General features: G+C 41.6%; 1 protein-coding gene across 2 annotated transcripts in view; it reads left to right on the forward strand.

Annotated features, from left to right (window-relative positions):
* Positions 1–3,078: 3,078 nt before the first annotated feature.
* PAK6 (p21 (RAC1) activated kinase 6) overlaps positions 3,079–19,154 on the forward strand; it is a 50,335-nt gene continuing 34,259 nt past the window's right edge. The window contains exons 1-2 of one of the 2 annotated variants that reach the window (XM_006128651.5): positions 3,079–3,235; positions 18,092–18,168. The gene's annotated coding sequence lies outside the window, so the exon portion shown is untranslated. Of the gene's footprint in view, positions 3,236–16,841; positions 16,989–18,091; positions 18,169–19,154 lie in introns of those variants that run through there. The other variant, XM_006128650.5, reaches the window with a different exon arrangement.

The raw sequence follows: 19,154 nt of genomic DNA on the forward strand, positions 1-19,154 counted from the left end.
AGCGGTGATCCAAGAGGAGATGTGTTGGACGGACACCAGAAGTCCCTTCATACACTTTACTACCACCACACAGATTTGTGATGATTTTCTGAGTGGTTTTGTGCAGTCAGTGTAGAAAGCTAGTACCCTTCTAGTGTCTTCTAGGGTGTGCAATCTGTGCTCATGTGGGCTGTTGTGGGGCTTTGGGTAATATTGGCAAAATGATGTCCTGGCTGGTATGGAAATGGAACCCTACCGTGCACAGATCTAAGTTGAACCTCTCTCACTTGCTCTGAGCAAGCAAGTGCAGCTGGTTTTAGTTGCAAAACCTCATTAGATCTTTTTTTTTCCCTTTGGGAGGCTGATTTATATCTGCAAATTAGGATGGGGTTCCTCCTTCCTCCTGCCAACAAGGGGCGTGTCTGTGAGTGAAAAAGTAAGTACAAGCATATTTACATAAATTAGATGGTCAGGATTTTGATCATCGGTATGGAAGGGTGGAGGTGCAGAGTGATTCTCTAGCCTGCACGAGTTTGAATGTTACTGTTGTATTCATCGAGTTCCATGCAGTGGTTTAAAAAAAAAAAAAAAGCTTTGAGACCTTAAAATGAAAGCCAAATTTAAGACCCTGGTAGGTATCCTTGCTTATAATCAGTTTGCTCCTCGAAGTGTACTTTAGAATGAACTCTGTCATACCCAAAGGTATTACTTTCCCATTGTTTTCACCCTGGCATCCTGGTATTTGGATTCTCTCTCTATTTTTTTAAATATTGCTTCAATTTGCTACTGGTTTAAATAAATATTGATCAGGTAGGGTGGAGAACTGCTTTGTAAATGAAATGACTGTAAAGATATCATGATTCTTATGGGTAAGAGATTATGTTTGCTCCAGTGGCCTTGTCAGAAATTTCCTTTCTCCTCACCTTGGGGTTACATGCAGTGCGCTATTTTGCTGTTACCCTTTGCCCCAGAGGTGACTACATTTTAGTGGTGCTGTATGGATCTTTTAGGATGAAAGATGTATAAATGTAAAATACTATCTGACCTCTATTTAGGACTTGAAAGCAGGTGTGAGCTGGGATGCTAAATCCAGATATATGGAATAAATGAAGTCTGAAACCTAACAGCATTCACTAGTTTCAGGGATTTGGAGAATTCTTTTAATGAGAAAATTCATTTTTGAGATTTGCCGACAGGAATATGTAGAATGGAACTGCCGCCTGCCCTTCCTCCTCTACTTCAGCACAGAAGGGGGGAAAAGCAGTTCTTTATAAATAGCTCTGTTCCTGTCCTATTTGTAAATTCAGTGCTTTTTGTGTCAATGACATCACCCTCCTCTCCATGGCAACTCCCTACGATGTTAAAATTTCCAAGCACTATTTGAGAAACTTAAAGCTCTAAATGAACAGGTTGATTCAGGATGATCTAATTGAAAATAAAACAGAGCAGGGGGTGGGGGAAGGGGGTGTGGATGGGAGCAAATGGGCTCCTCTGAGCTCTAATCCTCTGGAAAGCTTGCATCTGTGAGTGCATTTTAGAATTCAGCTTGCCCCGTCAATCTTCTTTTTATAAATATCCTTGTCAAAAGAAGGAGGTGGGTGGACATCTTATTTTCCTATCTCCAGTGGCCTGGAGAGAAGCACTACAGGTGACTAAGCAGCAGGATCCAGATTGACTCACTCCTTAATTACTTTTTCTCTCTCCCTTTTATTGTTGTTTGTTCTTACCTTTTGGCCTGCAGCTTGTATTTTTTCCCCCAGACCCCAGTGAGACAGAATTAGCAGCAGGCTTTATTGTTCCCTAATGTTCCTGAAAATATGTGCTTGTGGTTATACAAGTGAGGAAATAAAACCAAACCTTATTGTCAAGAAAATTAATCATAGGCTTTCACTTGGCAGCAACATTTTTATTAAAAAAATTATTTGTGCTTTATGAGTTTTGTCCAGAAAGAACTAGTATGTCTAACACAACACTGTAACATTTCTTTGTGCAAAATGTGATTGCTTCAGTAGTGAGTCTACTGGTTTTAACTTTTTTACTAGAGTAAGTGGAAGTAGTTCTATCTGGAGGCTTATTTATAGAATTGGATTGTGTTGTGTTTGAACTGGGCCTCATAGTGGGATTGTAATGGCTTCAACTGAAATGTGAAAGGAAATTTTCAGGTTGGTGCAGAGTAATGTCTCACCAGTTACTCCAATGGAGCTGTTCTGATTTGCATGGGTGGAGGATCTGGGCCATGGATGTCTAAAATCCTGGGAAAATATCCCTTCCTTATACTTCACGGTTGTGACATTCCAAGGTCTGTTGCAGAAATTCAGCTTCCTGAAAGGTCAACTCCATATTGCATGTCTGATTTTAAAAATTGCTGGGGACAGATGTAGGACAGTTACATGAGAGCTGATGTCCATGATGTCTTGCCCAGGAGCACTTAGTAAAATAAAAAGAAACGCACCTATCTACTCAAAGAGGGTCCCGGAGCCCCAATCTCTGCTTTAGAAGAGCAAGCAATAACGGCTCACATTCTCCATTTTTCCAATGTGCATGGCAAAGGATTCTATAATCACAGATTTTAGAAGTACTGTATGAGGTCATGTTCCACTAATTAATCCTCCTCCACTTGGAGGGGAACATTAGTCAGCCATCTTCTGATCTCAAGGCTTAGCGGAATGGAGATGCATGAATAATCTTTGTATCTAGAAATCTTGATTAAAATATTGTCCTTGCTTCTGATGTACATGTCACTTAGCCCCTATTCCCATCCTTTCTCCTGAGATCACAGAATCAATATATAATACTAAGGGGTCCTAGAAAATGTCTGTTTGTTGCAATACAAACCTTAATAAGAGCACACATCTACAATGAGATCCAATCAGTTTTAGATGCCAGACTTTAATGGAATTTGTCACTGGTCTCATCCATGCTTCAGTGTGAAGACTGTAACTTCCTTCTATTCTTCAGACACCTTTCCTTATTGCCAGGGAGAGGGGGCGTCTGGCACTTTCATATACTCCTCCACGGCAGCTGGCATTAGGCTAGTGCTGGTGAGTAAGCAGCTGCAAGGATGATGTGTGTGTTTGCCTTTGTGTGACACACAGAACCAGGATCTTTCTGGAGAAGCTTTGAGATGAAATTGCTGAGAATTTTTGCCTGAAGCGAGGGATGTTTCCCTAATCTAAGGCAAGCAGCAGCGTGTAGTCAGAGAGAAGCAGTGGCCAAAGTCACTCTAGAAGAAACAGTTCTCACAGATCTTCTCAAGGTAAGACCCCTTTGAGACTTACTGCTATAGGAAGGCAAGAAGGTCCCACAATAGTGTCCCCATGTGTGAACAGTGGGTGTGATGAGATGATTTTAAAGCTTGGGTTGGAGGTTAGAAAAATCGCAATAGTGAGACTGATCTGAGGAGCCGTGTCTGACACTCCCTTTTCAGGCTGGAAATTTAAATCAGCCAATAGGAACCATCTTCTTTTGCCTGAAGCCACAAACAGAGAAAGACTTTTAACCCCAGAGAACCTACTTCAGCCTGGGCAAATGGCGAACAACACTGACTAGCTATCCTTCTAATTCAAATGCTAGGTGCCAGGATTCAGATCCCAGTCTGATGTCACTGTGGGATTCAAAGTGAAAATGAAATTCTGCAGAGATCAGCTCAGAAATTTTATTAGTTGTATTTTGTGTTTTTTAAACCGGGGCAGAGTGCGTAGGGCTCCGCAGAATGTTTAAAATAAGATGGTCCCTGCCTCGGAGCATATGTCTAAAAGACTTTTGTGATGCTCATAAGATTCTTATTTTGAAACTATAATGTGGTGAAATGCTACTGAAATAAGAACTATGTATTTGTAAAACATGCATCTCAATTACACCTGACTTAGCATTCAGCTGTGCTGACAACTATTCATGAAGGGGCCAGTAAATATTAGAGATCTCTCTGTCTCAGCAGTAAGGAGGCTTTTGAGGGGATTATTTGTTTTAATATCCCATATCTTCTTTTCAAGTGGAACAAAATAGATTTTGAATGTGTAGAGGTAACTCTCAAAGAAGAACCAGTAACTAAAGATACTTTACCCCTAAAATGTAAAACACACACAAACCAAAAAAAAAAAAAAAAAAGAGAAGACAACAAGCTGGAAAATGTATGCTGTGGGATGTAGCTGATTGCTTCCTTTTTGTAAATTATAATCCTGGATGAGACATCACACTCTGACGCACTTTTTCAAGATACCAGAGCCATTAAGAAATATACTTGCTAAGCCTTGAAAGTGGAGTGGAGGAGTATTCTGTTTTTTCTGTCTATGAACTCGATCTCTATTCACAGTAGTTGGTCAAATATCTGCAAACAGATCCCATTTTGCTCTTGGACACAGTAAAAAAAAAAAGTACTCTTATGAACAAAACCATTGTGGATCCAAAGAAGTTAGTATGACTGGCAAATTATAATAGCTGGAGTTGGGATGGAAGAAACAGGCAAAAAGGACATCCCAAGTGACAGCTTTTTGTGAGGTAACATCAAAGTCTTTCTTCTTTGCCATTTCTCTTCCCCCAGCTTGTGTGTGGTGCGGGAGGGACTACTGCCCAGAGACAAGGGCTTGTGCACAATCATGTTGTGTATGGCAGTAAAAGCGTTGGTGAGATTCCCCAGGGAAGGGATTTTGTGCCCAGCTGTCAGGGAGGGAGTCTGATGCCTTTTTGGACTCTGTTGCTGCCAGTTAGATTCCGCTGTGTGCCCATAGTTGAGACATAGTAATTACTGCCAAACTCAGAAATAGAAATCTTTATAATAGAAAGATGTCAGATGGACTCAACAGCAGCATACTTGTGACAAGAAGGCAGGGGAGCATTGGCAACTGCAGGCAGTTACAGGGACAGTATAGAAGGTAGGTACTACCACTTACTACTGGAATTCTGCATAATTAATTTCCAGCACCAGCATTATGTTCTATGTGAGATTTTCCTTATTCAGCAACATTTTCTCTACATTTTTTGGTTTTGGTGGCAACTTTTGAAGGTCCTAAATGAGCTAGCGTAATTAGAAGGAAAAGAAACATATTTCTAGGGAATATAAATTGTGGTAAGCCTGGAAAAGTGTCCTTAATTAAATACTGATTATCCTTCTCAATTACAATTACTACTAAAAATTAGGCAGTCTGGTAGTTAAAGGAAATAATCCCAGGACATGAGGAATATCGCTCAAATGTACATCTGAGGCACAATTACACAAATGCAATAAAAAGGGGGGGGAGGAGAGAGTGCAGCTCAGAGGAATAGAAATGGAAAGCTTTTCATGGCTACTTTCAAACATGGTTCCAGTCACAAATGGGTTTGATATCTGTTTTACCTCATGACTCTTTGGTGACCTAAGAGAACATTTCCTTTTGAATAGTTGTTTGGATCACTGAACCACTGCCAGAAATGGAATCCTACTTAGTCTCAGAAGAGAAGCCAAAGGCCATAGGGACTGAGCTTCTCCCATGCCCTAGCAATTGTCTTGTTATCCCAGAATTATGACCTATAAAAACAGCCATAACAGGTCATACCAAAGTTCCATCTACCCAGTATCTTGTCTTCTGACAATGGCCAATGCTAGTTGCCCCAGAGGCAGTGAACAGAACAAGTAATCATCAAGCAATTCCTCTCCTGTCATCCATTTCCAGCCTCTGACAAAACTGAGGGTAGGGACACTATTCCTACCCATCCTGGCTAAACAGAGTGAATTGCCTTGTAGGCTGAGAATAAGTACACACAACCCTGAGATTAAGAGTCTCATGCTCTACCAATGGAGCTAGCCAGGCTTTATTGACTGGTATAATATGGAGAAGCTTACACTACTACTGTTCAGTTTGTGCATGTTCTGTGGATAAAATAGAGTTGATTTCAAGCCTAGGTTCTGGGTTGTACATGGTGTATCTTGGGGGTATGTTGGGGCATTAAGCCACCTCTATACTTACTTTCCCTCCTTCCTGTCACCTACTGATCCTGGGACCACTGGGTCTGTTCCCTTCTTTAAGTTCAATCTCAAACTCACCATAATCATGATACCCACAAATGGATGGGGGACAGAGATTCATTCATATATGTGTGTGTGCGTGTGCGCGCGCGCGTGCGTGCTTATACATCTATTAAGGATGTAAAATCCCATTCAATTGGCTAACCAGTTAAACAGATTATTTAACTGGTTAACCGATTAAAAAGGGCAAGCAAGCGCCCCTCCTCCCCCGCTGCTGGGCTGGAAAGCCCCTCCCCCTAGGCTTTCTGCTTCAGCCCAGCCAGAACATCATTTGCTGTGGCGGGCCAGGGCACCCTCAGAGAGAGGCTATGCTACTCCGGCATCCCAGTCAGAGCAGCCCCTTCCTGCAGGGTGTCCTGGCCCACCACAACTAAGGGCTGCACAGAAGCAGCCCCTGTCTGCTGTTGGAACTATTTCAGCTCCACTGGTTAACCTTAACTGGTAAGCCTCACCCATTAGATTAACTGATTAAACCTTCACATCCCTAATACCTATGTTATGTATAAGCATAACCTCAAAACCTGCATGTTATTCCTATGGTTAGTTTATTCATGTTTCCTGTGCTCCAGTTGCTGCTATTCTTATATCCCCGCCTTCATCATCTCTAATCTCACCCGTTTACAAGACTAAACTCTTCAGAGAGGGGACTGTCTCCTACTGTATGTCTGTACAGCGCTCAGCATAGTGGGGTTGGATCTTGATCAGGACCTCTGGATACTACAGTAATGCAAATAGTCATTATTGTGCCTTATTTTGTGCTGGGCAATGTCAGCAACTTGCATGTAGAGACATTGTGCCACAACCCCTTTCTCAGAGGCACACCCTTTATACTGGGGGCCAGAAAGATTGATATAGGAGCCTCTATGTCAATCCTGATGTTTTCCCATGCTGTAATAATCCTCAGGGTGAGTTCCCCAGCTCTCTGACTGTTTTGTGCATCTGGAGCAGTGTAAAATGGCTGACATCTGGCCTGGATCTGTTTCTGAGTCTCCAGGGCTGTCAAATCTTAAAAGTTTTATTAGCACTAAATTTACATTTTAAAATATATTATAGATGGGAAGATGGCAATATGCTCAATTCCATTGACCTTAATGGGACTACTTACATGTTTAAAACTAACTTTCTTCAGTGCTATACTGCTTTGCACCCAGTACTCAGAACCTTGCAGAACCGAGCCCCATTGGAACATGAACAATCATATTTATAAGGAGTCATCCTCCAGTAACATCAGCAGGTGAATTAGAATCAAGGAGAAAACAACGCCAATGTGAAAAATGAAAGCAATGTGAGTAATAGCTCCTGGAACCCACCTGTGTGTTCAGGCTCCATTAAAATCTCCAAGCAAAATGACTGGGTATATTTTGTTGTCTGTGCAGGTTGCTTGCTTTAGAATTGCAAGCCTGTACCCCTCTATTATTTTTCTTTCCATGCCCCCTAAAAGCAGCAACAAAAATCCCAAAATAATTAAGGGAAAGGGAAAAATTAAAGATTTGATAGAAAAGTTTTTAAAAAATCCCTAATATCCTTTGATGGTAGAAAAATGACCTGAGGCTATAACAATGGTTGTTAGGAATGCACAAATTGCATGGACCTCCTTCAAGGAAATTATTATATGTCAGGGATTTTTTTAAAAGTTGCTTTTGTTGGGGCTGATCAACGAAAAGCTGTTTTAAGAACCAGACACAAACTTTTGGAAGATTTCTTATCCCCACTCAGTGAATTCACTAGGGACAGAAATGTTTCTTTTATTGCAACAAATATATAAAAGGTGTTTACATTCTAATATCATAATATCTTCTAAACTAGACAGCAAAAATGTAAAGCAGGTTCAGCAGACTCAGTTTTTCACAAGTTAATAACAGCAGTTTGATAAGAACATAAGAAGGGTCATACTGAGTCAGACCAAAGGTCCATCTAGCACAGTATCCTGGCTTCCAGTGGTGGCCAATGCCAGATGCCCCAAGGGAGTGAACAGAACAGGGATCCCTCTCCTGTCATCCTTCCTGGCCTCTGACAAACAGAAATTAGGGACACCTTTCCTACCTATCCTGGCTAATACCCTTTGATGGACCTAACCTCCATGTATTCATCTAGTTCTTTTTTGAACCCTGTTAAATTCCTGGTCTTCACAACATCCTCTGGCAAGGAGTTCCACATGTCAGTTGTGCACTGTGTGAAGAAAAACTTCCTTTTGTTTGTTTTAAACCTGCTACCTATTAATTTCATTTGGTGACCCCTTAGTTTTTATGTTTCCTTTTTCACTTTCTCCACACCACTCATGATTTTGTAGACCTCTATCATATCCCCCTCATAGTCTCTTCTTTACTAACCTGAAAAGTTCCAGTCTTTTTAATCTCTCTTCATATGGGAGCAGTTCCAAACCCCTAATCATTTTTGTTGCCCTTTTCTCAACCTTTTCCAATAACATGTCTTTTTTGAGATGAGGCGACCACATCTGTACACAGTATCCAAGATGTGGGTGTACCATGGATTTATATAAGGACAATAAGATATTCTCTGTGTTATTCTCTATCCCTTTTTTAATGATTCCTAACATCCTGTTTGCTTTTTTGACTGCCGCTGCACACTGCATGGACGTTTTCAGAGAACTATCCATGATGACTCCAAGATCTCTTTCCTGATTAGTTGTAGCTAAATTAGCCACATCATATTATATGTATAGTTAGGGTTATTTTTTCCAATGTGCATCACTGTACATTTATCCACATGAAATTTAATTTTCCATTTTGTTGCCCAATCACTTAGTTTTGTGAGATCTTTTTGACGTTCTTCACAGTCTGCTTTGGTCTTAACTACCTTGAGCAGTTTAGTATCATTTGCAAACTTTGCCACCTCACTGTTTACCCCTTTCTCCAGATCATTTATGAATATGTTGAATAGAATTGGACTGACCCTTGGAGAACACCACTAGTTACCCGTCTCCATTTTGAAAATTTACCATTTATTCCTACCCTTTGTTTCCTGTCTTTTAACCAGTTCTCAGTCCATGAAAGGATCTTCCCTCTAATCCCATGACATCTTAATTTACAAAAGAGCCTTTGGTGAGGGACCTTGTTAAAGGCTTTCTGGAAGTACACTATATCTACTGGATCCCCCTTGTCCACATATTTGTTGACCCCTTCAAAGAACTCTAATAGATTAGTAAGACGTGATTTCCCTTTACAGAAACCATGTTGACTTTTGCCCAACAAATTATGTTCTTCTATGTGTCTGACAATTTTATTCTTTACTATAGTTTCAACTAATTTTCCCAATACTGATGTTAGACTTACTGATCTGTAATTGCCAGGTCACCCCTATATCACTTTTTAAATATTGGTGCCACGTTAGCTATCTTCCAGTCATTAGGTACAGAAGCTGATTTAAAAACCACATTTAATAGTTCTGCAATTTCACATTTGAGTGAATGCCATCTAGTTCCGGTGACTTGGTACTGTTAAGTTTATCAATTTGTTCCAAAACCTCCTCTAATGACACCTCAATCTGGGACAATTTCTCAGATTTGTCACCTAAAAAGTATGGCTCAGGTTTGTGAATCTCCCCAATATCCTCAGTCATGAAGACTGAAGCAAAGAATTCATTTAGTTTCTCCACAATGGCTTTATATTCTTTGAGTGCTCCTTTAATGTCTCGATCCTCCAGGGGCCCCACTGGTTGTTTAGCAGGCTTCTTTCCTGCTTCTGATGTACTTAAAAACATTTTGCTAATACTTTTTGAGTTTTTGGCTAGCTGTACTTCAAACTCTTTTTTGGCATTTCTTACTATATTTTTATATTTAAGTTGACAAAGTTTATGCTCCTTTTTATTTTCCTCACTAGGATTTAATTTCCACTTTTTAAACAATGCCTTTTTATTTCTCATTGCTTCTTTTACTTGGTTGTTAAGCCACGGTGGAACTTTTTTGGTTCCTTTAGTGTGTTTTTTAATTTGGGTTATACATTTAAGTTGGGCCTCTATTATGTTGTCTTTTAAAAGTTTCCATGCAGCTTGCAGGGATTTTACTTTTGTCACTATACCTTTTAATTTCTGTTTAACTAACCTCATTTTTGTGTAGTTCCCCTTTCTAAAATTAAATGCCAGTGTTGGGCTGCTGAGGTGTTTTTCCCACCTCAGGGATGTTGCATTTTATTACATTATGGTCACCATTTCTAAGCAGTCCAATTATATTTATTTCTTGGATCAGATCCAGTGTTCTACTAAATCAAGAAGTGCATCTCCTCTTGTAGGTTCCAGAACTAGCTACTCCAAGAAGCAATCATTTCAGGTATCAAGAAATTTTATCTCTGCATCCTGTCCTGAGGTGATGTGTACCCAGTCAATATGAGGATTTTGATAGCCTCTCTGATCTGCCTTAGCACTTCATAGGCACTATCACTAGTCTGGATAGTTGGTTGATAATATAGCCCTACTTACTGCTATGTTCTTATTATTAGAGCATGGAATTACTACCCATAGCAATTCTATGGAACATTTTGGTTCATTTAAGATTTTTACTTCTCATGAGTCTACATTTTCTGTCACGTATAGTGCCACTCCCACACCTGTTCTGTCCTTCCGATATATTTGGTCCCCTGATATGATTTTGTCCCATTGATTGTCCTCATTCCCCCAAGTTTCTGTGATGCTTATTACATCAATATCCTCCTTTTAAAATGAGGCATTCTAGTTCACCCATCTTATTATTTTGACTTCTAGCATTTGTGTATAAGCACTTTAAAAATGTCACTCTGTATCTGTCTGCCATTTCCTGATGTGTTATACTCTTTTTCATTTGATTGTTTCTCATCTGATCTTACCCATACTTTATCATCTTCCATCGTCTCCGCCTGACTAGACATAGAGAATCTCTATTAATAGACCCTCCTCTAAGAGATGTCTCTGTCCCATCCATGTGCTCCTCTGCACCCGTCTGCTTTCCCCAGCCCTTAGTTTAAAAACTGCTCTACAACCTTTTTAATGTTAAGTGCCAACAATCTGGTTCCATTTTGGTTTAGGTGTAGCCCATCCTTCCTGTATTAGCTCCCTCCTTCCCAAAAGTTTCCCCAGTTCCTAATAAATCTAAACCCCTCCTCTCTACACCAGTGTCCTATCCATGCATTGGGACTTTGAAGTTCTGCCTGTCTACCTGGCCCTGCATGTAAAACTGCAAGCATTTCAGGAATGCTACCATAGAGGTTCTGGATTTCAATCTCTTTCCTAGCAGCCTAAATTTGGCCTCCAGAACCTCTCTCCCACCCTTCCCTATGTCATTGGTATTATATGTACCATGGCCACCAGATCCTCCCCAGCATTACATGTAAGTCTATCTAGATGTCTGGAGAGATCCGCAACCTTTGCACCAGGCAGGCAAGTCAATATACAATTCTCCCGGTCATCACAAACCCAGGTATCTAGGTTTCTAATGATCGAATCCCCCATTACTAACACGTGCCTTTTCCTGATTACCAGAGTTCCCTCCCCTGGAGAGGTATCCTCAGTGCCAGAGGATACCACACGTCATCTGGAAGAATGGTCCCAACTATGGACTGTTCTCTTTTCCTGAGCCATTCACCCTCTTTAACATCACAGGGGATGGCTTGGATCTTATTGTTTTCCCCCAGAGAAGCTGGTTAAATTATATTTCCTGTAGCATCTGTGTTGTCCTATTGACAATCTTCTAATTTTCAGACTTTACTCTCTCTGATACACAGGACCTCCTAATATGCAGTCTTTTGTTTTTATTTCCATCTGTTACCTTTTTAATTAGTTGAAAGTGAACAAATTCCACTCTGTAATCTGTAAACAGTCATTCTCGAGCTCTAACTGCTATCATAAACTGCCCAATTTAGGCATCCAAATGTAATTCACATGCACAAATCAGAGTTCTTGCATGAGCAAAAGCAGATATGGAAAATTGTGCCACTACTGAAAATTTGGGCCCTAAAGTAACAGTATATTTTACTGGTAATCTAAACACACAGATACCTGAAGTAATTTTATGAGGACTTTTGGAACATAATATACCTTTGTCACCCTTAGGACTGTGTGTTCAGGAGAGGCTGAGAAAAGTATTTGGAATGTGACTTTCACTGGGAAAATTTCCTAACTTTAACACATATAGATATTTAAAAATAAGTGCTGCCAAATTTAAAAAAGAATTTAAAGGATGTCCCCCCAAATATTTCTAGAGAGAATCTTTGCTCAAGAACTTGTATATAATCCATGAGCATTTTCCAGATTTTCACTTCCAATGAACATTCTGTGGAACAAAAACAATCTATCACTTGTAATGAATGTCAGTGACAAACAAATTTAATAGTATCACAAATACCTCTGAGGCAAATTCATGTTTTTTATTTAAACCAATTTTTGCATATACAGGGAGAGGAAGAGCAGCAAGGGGGCACGTGCATGTGTCCCAGCCTCCCTGGCCTCTGGAGCACTGGGGGAGGAAGGGCGCCATGCAGCACAGCTCCCGGAGCATCAGAGGAGGGAGAAGGCTGTGCAGTTCCAGTCTCCCCAGCCAGGAGCATGGGGAGGATGGGTGCTGAGGGCAGCAATGCTCCACCCCCAGCGCGCCTACAGTAGACATTCTGGGGGTGGAGTGTGGGCATACCTGGCAGCTTGGGAAGGCAAAGCCTTCCCCCGCCTAGGCTACTAGACGCCTTGCAGGCAGGGAAGCCTGCTTGAGAGTGCTGCTGGCTGAGAGCTGCTTAGGTAAGCATCTCCAGGCCAGAGCCTTCCTCTGGTATCCCATGCCTCTCACACCCAACTCCCTCCCAGACACTACACTTCCTCCTACCTTCCTCCCCCAGGCCAGAATGGACCCTGCACTCCAATCCCCTCCTGCAGGTCACCTCCCAAACTCTGTGCACCCTCCCCCCCCCACTCCGTGCTGCATGTCACAACTCCCTCCCAGAACCTGCACCTGCTCCTACATCCCTCCTCCAGAATCCTCTCTTGCACCCATACCTCCTCCTGGACCCTGCATCCCAATCCTCTGCCCCAGGTCACAACCCCCTCCTTCACCCAAACACCCTCTCACCCCTCATGTCTTCTCCTGCACACTAGTCACCTACCCCGAGCTCCCTTCTGTATCTAACTTAGAGCCCAGACCCCGTATCGGCGTACTCACTCTATAGAAAAGTGTGGTCCTTGACCGCTTACCAAAATCTTGGAGTGTCCCTCCCCCCATCAAAAATTATTGCTCACCCTTGGGCTAGAGACACACAGAACATGGTGTTGGATCCCTGCCCACCTTTACTACTAGCCATTAAGAAACCTATCCTCCAGGGACTTATCTAGCTCGCATGGAGCCTTGTTATAGTTTTGGCCTTTACAACATAACCTGCAAAACCCTTTGCCGGGGGACTATGAAGAAACACTGTCATTTGGTTTACATCCGCTGCCTATTAATTTCATGGGAGGACCCCTTGTTCTTGTGTTATTTGATGGGAATAAATAAGATTTCCTTATACAATTTTTCTTCACCATTAAAGATTTTATAAACCTCTATCATATCCCTGCTTTGTCATCTCTTTTCCAAGATGCAAAATTCTAATCTTTCCTCATATGGAAGCTGTTCCAGATACCTAATCTCTGTATCTTTTCCAAATTCACTGTATCTTCTTTGAGATGGAGTGACCAAATCTGTATTCAGTATTCAGCATATGGGTGTATCATGGATTTATATAGAGGCAATATGATATTTTTTGTCTTATTATCTATACCTTTCCTAATGAGTCTCAGTAGTCTGTTAGCTTTCTTGATTGCCCTGCACTTTGAGCAGATATTTTCAGAGGACAATTCACAATGACTCTAAGATTCCTTTCTTGTTGGGTAACAAATAATTTAGACCCCCATTATTTTGTATGTATGGTTGGGATTATATTTTGCCAAGTGCATTATTTTGCATTTAGCAACATGAATTTCATCTGCCATTGTGTTCCCAGTCATCTAGTTTTGTGAGATCCCTTTGTAACCCCTTTCTGTTTGCTTTGGATTTAACATTTTTAGTAATTTTATATCATCTGCAAAATTCACTAGCTCACTGTTTACCCCCTTTTCCCGATCATTTATGAATGTGTTGAACAGCACTGGTCCCAGTAAAGACCCCTGCAGGATAACACTATTTATCTCTCTCTATTCTCACAGTTTATTCTTACTCTTTGTTGCCTATCTTTTAACTGGAGTGCCTGGCGATGCTTTCAAGATCATCTAAAAATCCTTAATTTAATTACAAGACTTTTGTTATCTTAATCACCCTGCCTCTGTGTATAAACAAACTCCCTGCCCCAAAGGCAGAAGTTGGGAGCAGCACAGAACTCATATCACACTCAAACTGTTTTGCAGTTAAGAGCTCTGTCTGGGTCTAGGCAGTAATGCACTGTTAGCACACAGGTGTGAAACTCTGAGGGGAGCTAGAACCCCCCACTGCTCACCCTAAATGAAGCTCCTTTTCTTCATTTTATATCTCAGACTGCTGAGCTGCTCAAGCTCCATCCAAAGAACTCATTAGGACAAGTAAAGCCAGGTCCTTCCATCTGCGGTGAAGCCTCTCTCCATGACTAGGATGTGCTTCTTGTTTTAGAGAGCTTCATGCAATGCTCCCTAAACCTTTAACACCATGAGGGCTCTTCCTTGTGTAGATTTAAATGCTGCCCAAACTTGAGTGATGCCCTGTGGAGCACATGTGAGATTTCTTTGTGATACTTCTCCAAACTTACCCATATAAACTGATCCTCACTGCTTGACACAGTGGAAATGCATAGAAGTTGTAGATGCTATATAGACAGTGTAACAGACACAACTCAGTAGCAGGCACATCCCCTGCCAGCATGGCAAATGAAATGAGGGATCATGCTCATATCCTAAACTTATTCTTCACATGGCGCCACTTTACCTTTTGCAGCTCAGATCCCAGTCTTCTGAAAGGAGACCTACTTGGAGGCTAACTCTGGCCTTTTTTGAGCACTCTGGTGTTTGCTGTCACAAATAAAAACACTCTTTTTCTTGGTTACAACTGCTCTTGGGACTCCAATTTCACACGCCCCAATGGGAGCAGATAGGCCAATCCTGAAATAGAAACTGTCTTGGCCAAGTTTACTTCCTAGACACTAGAGAGACTGCTACAAGAACCAGTAGGAAATCTCCTTGGTGGGCCTCAGCAAACCAGGACGGGTAGAATAATGTATGGAAGCAGTGATTGCACTTCCTGTCTCTGTCAGAAAACCTCCTTGTGGGCCATGGCAGGCTGCCAGAAGCTGTAAAAGGAAGAGGAGGGAATATTAACCCCAGATTGTGAAATAACATCAAACTTTATTCCAGTACAGACCACAGTCCCTGTGTATACACCTTCACCCTGTCTAAGGGCAGGTTTATACTAGTGTTTTAGTCGATCTAAGTTATATCACTTGGGATTGAAAAAGACATCACCCTAAGCCATGCAAGTTACAGGAACCTAAGGGGGTCTTATGTCATTGGGAGGTACTCTCGTACCAACAGCTTCTGCTTCTCCTGGAAGTGGGGTAATTATGCCGATGGAAAATTATGCCTATGGTTCACCAGACATACTACAGTGGTGCAACTGCATTGGTGTCCTCAATATTATTATCATGATTCTCTGTGTTGCAATAGTTCCTGTAGATCTCAGCTGGAAACCTGGGCCCATTGTGATGGGCAACGTATATGCACATAGTAAAAGACACCGTGCCCTAAAGAATTTGTAATGTAAATAAACAAGAAAGGCAGCAGGAGGGGAAACTGAGGCACTTAGCAGTGACGTGACTTATCCAAGGTCAGACAGGAAGTCAGTGGCAGGATAGGATTAGGATCCAGGTCTCCTGAGTCCCACCCCTTTGCCCTATCCACTGAGCCATAATGTCTGTCTGTCATGCCTGTGACAGTTTAATTGATCAGGGTTACTTCTGTCATGCTTTTTAGTTAATGTCTTGTTAGCAAAAGACACACACAAACCAAAGGGAGTAAATTACACAGTGTGGCATTCAGGAGTTTTAAATGTTATTTTTATCTTTGCTCTTTGGAACTAAACATCTCGGTATTAGACTGGCATTGTTTGTAAGACTGTTGCAATAAGCCAAGAATCCCCTTTATTTGCTCTAGGGAAAGAACTGTTGATGGCTTTGGCAGACATGAACTCTGATCTCCTTCTGTGCCTCATCCATGTTCCACCTCTTCCCATCCCCCTCTGCTGACTGATGTTCCAGCAGACAGAAGTCGCTGATGCAGAAATGCATATTTCCAGGAGTCAATAAGCCCCAAGCCATCGCACAATTGGAGCAATAGGATTATAGGGTGATACTAGGCAGTAAACCACACAGTACTGACTCGTGGCAAGCACAGAAGGAAAGTATTGGCACCAGGTCATATGCTGCACATCTACAATGCAAAATTAATTAATTATCTTCTGTCCAGATCTGTATCAAATGATCAAAGTTCCCCCTGCCAGGAATGACTAGGAATTTGTGGCAGGTCCTGAAATTCATAACAAGTACAACACAGCAGGAGATGTCAGGATTCATTAGGAACTGCGGAAGCTCTAGGCCCCAAGGCACTAGAGCTAACAGAGAAGCATTAATGAGCAAGTTGGAGCATTAATAGGTCAGCCAGTGAGGAGGGGTGCAAAGAAGGTGGTGACCTTACATAGGTTCTTGCCTGAGACCTCACAAACTTCATTGCTCTGATGCCACTCTGAGCACCTTCTCTGCCCTGTCTCTTCCAGGGTCCAAAGGGAGTCCAGTGTCAGCATTCATTAGGCTTTTTCCAGCGTTGAACGTTTCTGTGTCTCATCTACTACCACACCCTGAAATCAAATTCACAGCTAGGTGAAGCAGGCACTGTACAAACATGTCAGATCTGCCTCCGCCCCCTTCTCTCCCGCTCTCCCTTGCCTTCTTTTTTCTCTCTCAAGTTCCTTGGAGAGTCAACGGACTCTGGTGTGAGAATATTTCCATCTCACCACTGATTCCGGAGCAGTGAGAAATCTGGGGTAAGCTTCAGATTGTAGGTTGGGGACGGTCACTGGGTTTGCTTTCTGTATTTAAAACAACAACATTCTAATGGCTGTTGTTTCATGTGGTTTGTTGCCTCTGTTTACAGAGGACTAAGTTTGTCAGTTTAAACTTCTCAGCTCTCAGGTGGCTGTGCTTCTGTGGGTTAACCCTTTCTCTTCAGAACTGCATTTTCAATCTTAGGGAATGCATGTGCTAAGTACTTGTGTGTTGGCAGTACCACCTTAGGGGTACCATGAGAGAGAAGCAGTTTGGGGGTTGTGGAGCTTTTCTCTTTTATGTCTGGTTCTGGAAGAGAAAGAAAACTAGAAACTGGGCTCCTTTGGAAAGGAATTTACTCCATCCTTGCTCCTATAGCCCAGCAACACTGTCCACCAATCAGCTTTGCTGGATGGCAGTGATAGTTCCCTGCAGTCCTTTCTCTCTTTTCACTTGGAATTGTCCTCTGCTGACATTGGCACTGTGGGACAGTCAGTGACATCTCCTTTCTTTCACCTCCCCATCTCCTTTTGACGAGAAAGCGTGCGTGTCTCTTATGGGGATGTGGCACTGGGGACCTGTTTGTGTAAGTTGTCAACAGCTTGGAGTGTGGAATGAAAATGCCTTGCTGGACTTGGCAGTTAGCAAGGAAGGTTAAAGTCACCCTTGAAGATCTGTGGGACAGCAGACCGCCTCTGTCAGGAACATGCCCGTTTGCTAGCTATATGTAAGATGTAACAATATCTCTAGAGAGCCTCTTTATATCTGCAGGGACCTTTACTATATCTATCAGAGATATTCATGCACCAGCTAAAACCCCTCATGCCCATATCCCTGGATTTTTCCCCTGCTCTGTCAGCTAAGACCCTTTCAGCACAGCTATTGGCTTACTGACTTGTAACTCTGTATATCTGAAGTATCAGGGAACTGGCTAACTTCCTTTTATTTGAAAACCATTTATCAAATTACATTGGCAATGTACACACAATCTCTTTTAGCCAACCAATAGCACTCCTTCTCTCTCTCTCCCCACAGAAAAGATAGGTCTGTGTTAGAATTGTCTAGTAATATTTACGGATCCATTTGTCCTCTTGATTTCCAGGATATTAAAGACTTAATGTACTGGCGGACTGAGCAGTGAAGTAGTCTGAGAGGAAGAAGAAGAGAAGCACATTGCTGGTGAGTGAGTACTCAGAGGTGGGGTTTGGGAATATCTATGTACAAAATGAGGCATTTGTTGAAAACATAAATTGCCAATCCCCCTTTCTGAACCTCATCTATTAAACGATGTCCAGTGCAGCTGAATCCCTAAATTACTGCTTTTGAAAAGAATGTTGCTGCACTGGCATTGTATGCATTCTCTTTTCCTTAAGCAGTCTACTTATTAATCATTTAGTGAGGCTGTGATGCTCACATTGTGCAGCACATTGATATTAATGAACAATGGCTAATATGATAATAGTAAATAGAGCTGGTAAACTAAAATAAAGCTCAGCTTGCAAAGTTTGTGAAATTAACAGCTTGGCTTAAAAGCAGGCATCTCTGTGGTGTGCTGCCTGTGAACATTCATGTGAACAAAATCTGTAAGAATATTCATGAGAGAGAATTTGGGGCCCTGTAGGTGAGATTCAGTTAACTGAGAAACAAAATTTGTTTTGTGACTAAACAAAATTCCTTCCGGAGAAAAGTGTATGCCCTTTGTAAAAGTTCAGCCATCCTATAATGGAACAGAACCAATATCATAAAAGCTGGCTAATAGTCCCAAATATGAAATAATGAATTCTGAGTATCAGTAACTGAATGGATATTTGCTGTGAACAGTTTTTGGAAAAAGCCACAGGTCAAAAATGTTTGTCAAATTTATTTGATGCGTTCATAATACTCACTATCTGTTCAAACACAATTCATGACAGAAGAAAAGGCTAAATGTTGAGTAAACTGAAACAACTAGTCAGATTAGCTCTAATTGTAAATAAAAATGCATTTAACTACATACATCCCATTCCCTTGAATCATATAGTACGTATTTATTTTTCAAACCTAGACTGCATAATTTTTGCTACTGCCAATCTGGGAGTACCTATCTTTGTAAAAGGGTGGTATCTCAGGCCCCAAGTCACCATGACTTTCCCTTGGTCGGGCTCAGACATAACTCCCTGGGAGTC

This window comes from Pelodiscus sinensis, chromosome 5, assembly GCF_052426305.1.
Source record: "Pelodiscus sinensis isolate ZL-2025 chromosome 5, ASM5242630v1, whole genome shotgun sequence".
Classification (NCBI taxonomy): Eukaryota; Metazoa; Chordata; order Testudines; family Trionychidae; genus Pelodiscus; species Pelodiscus sinensis.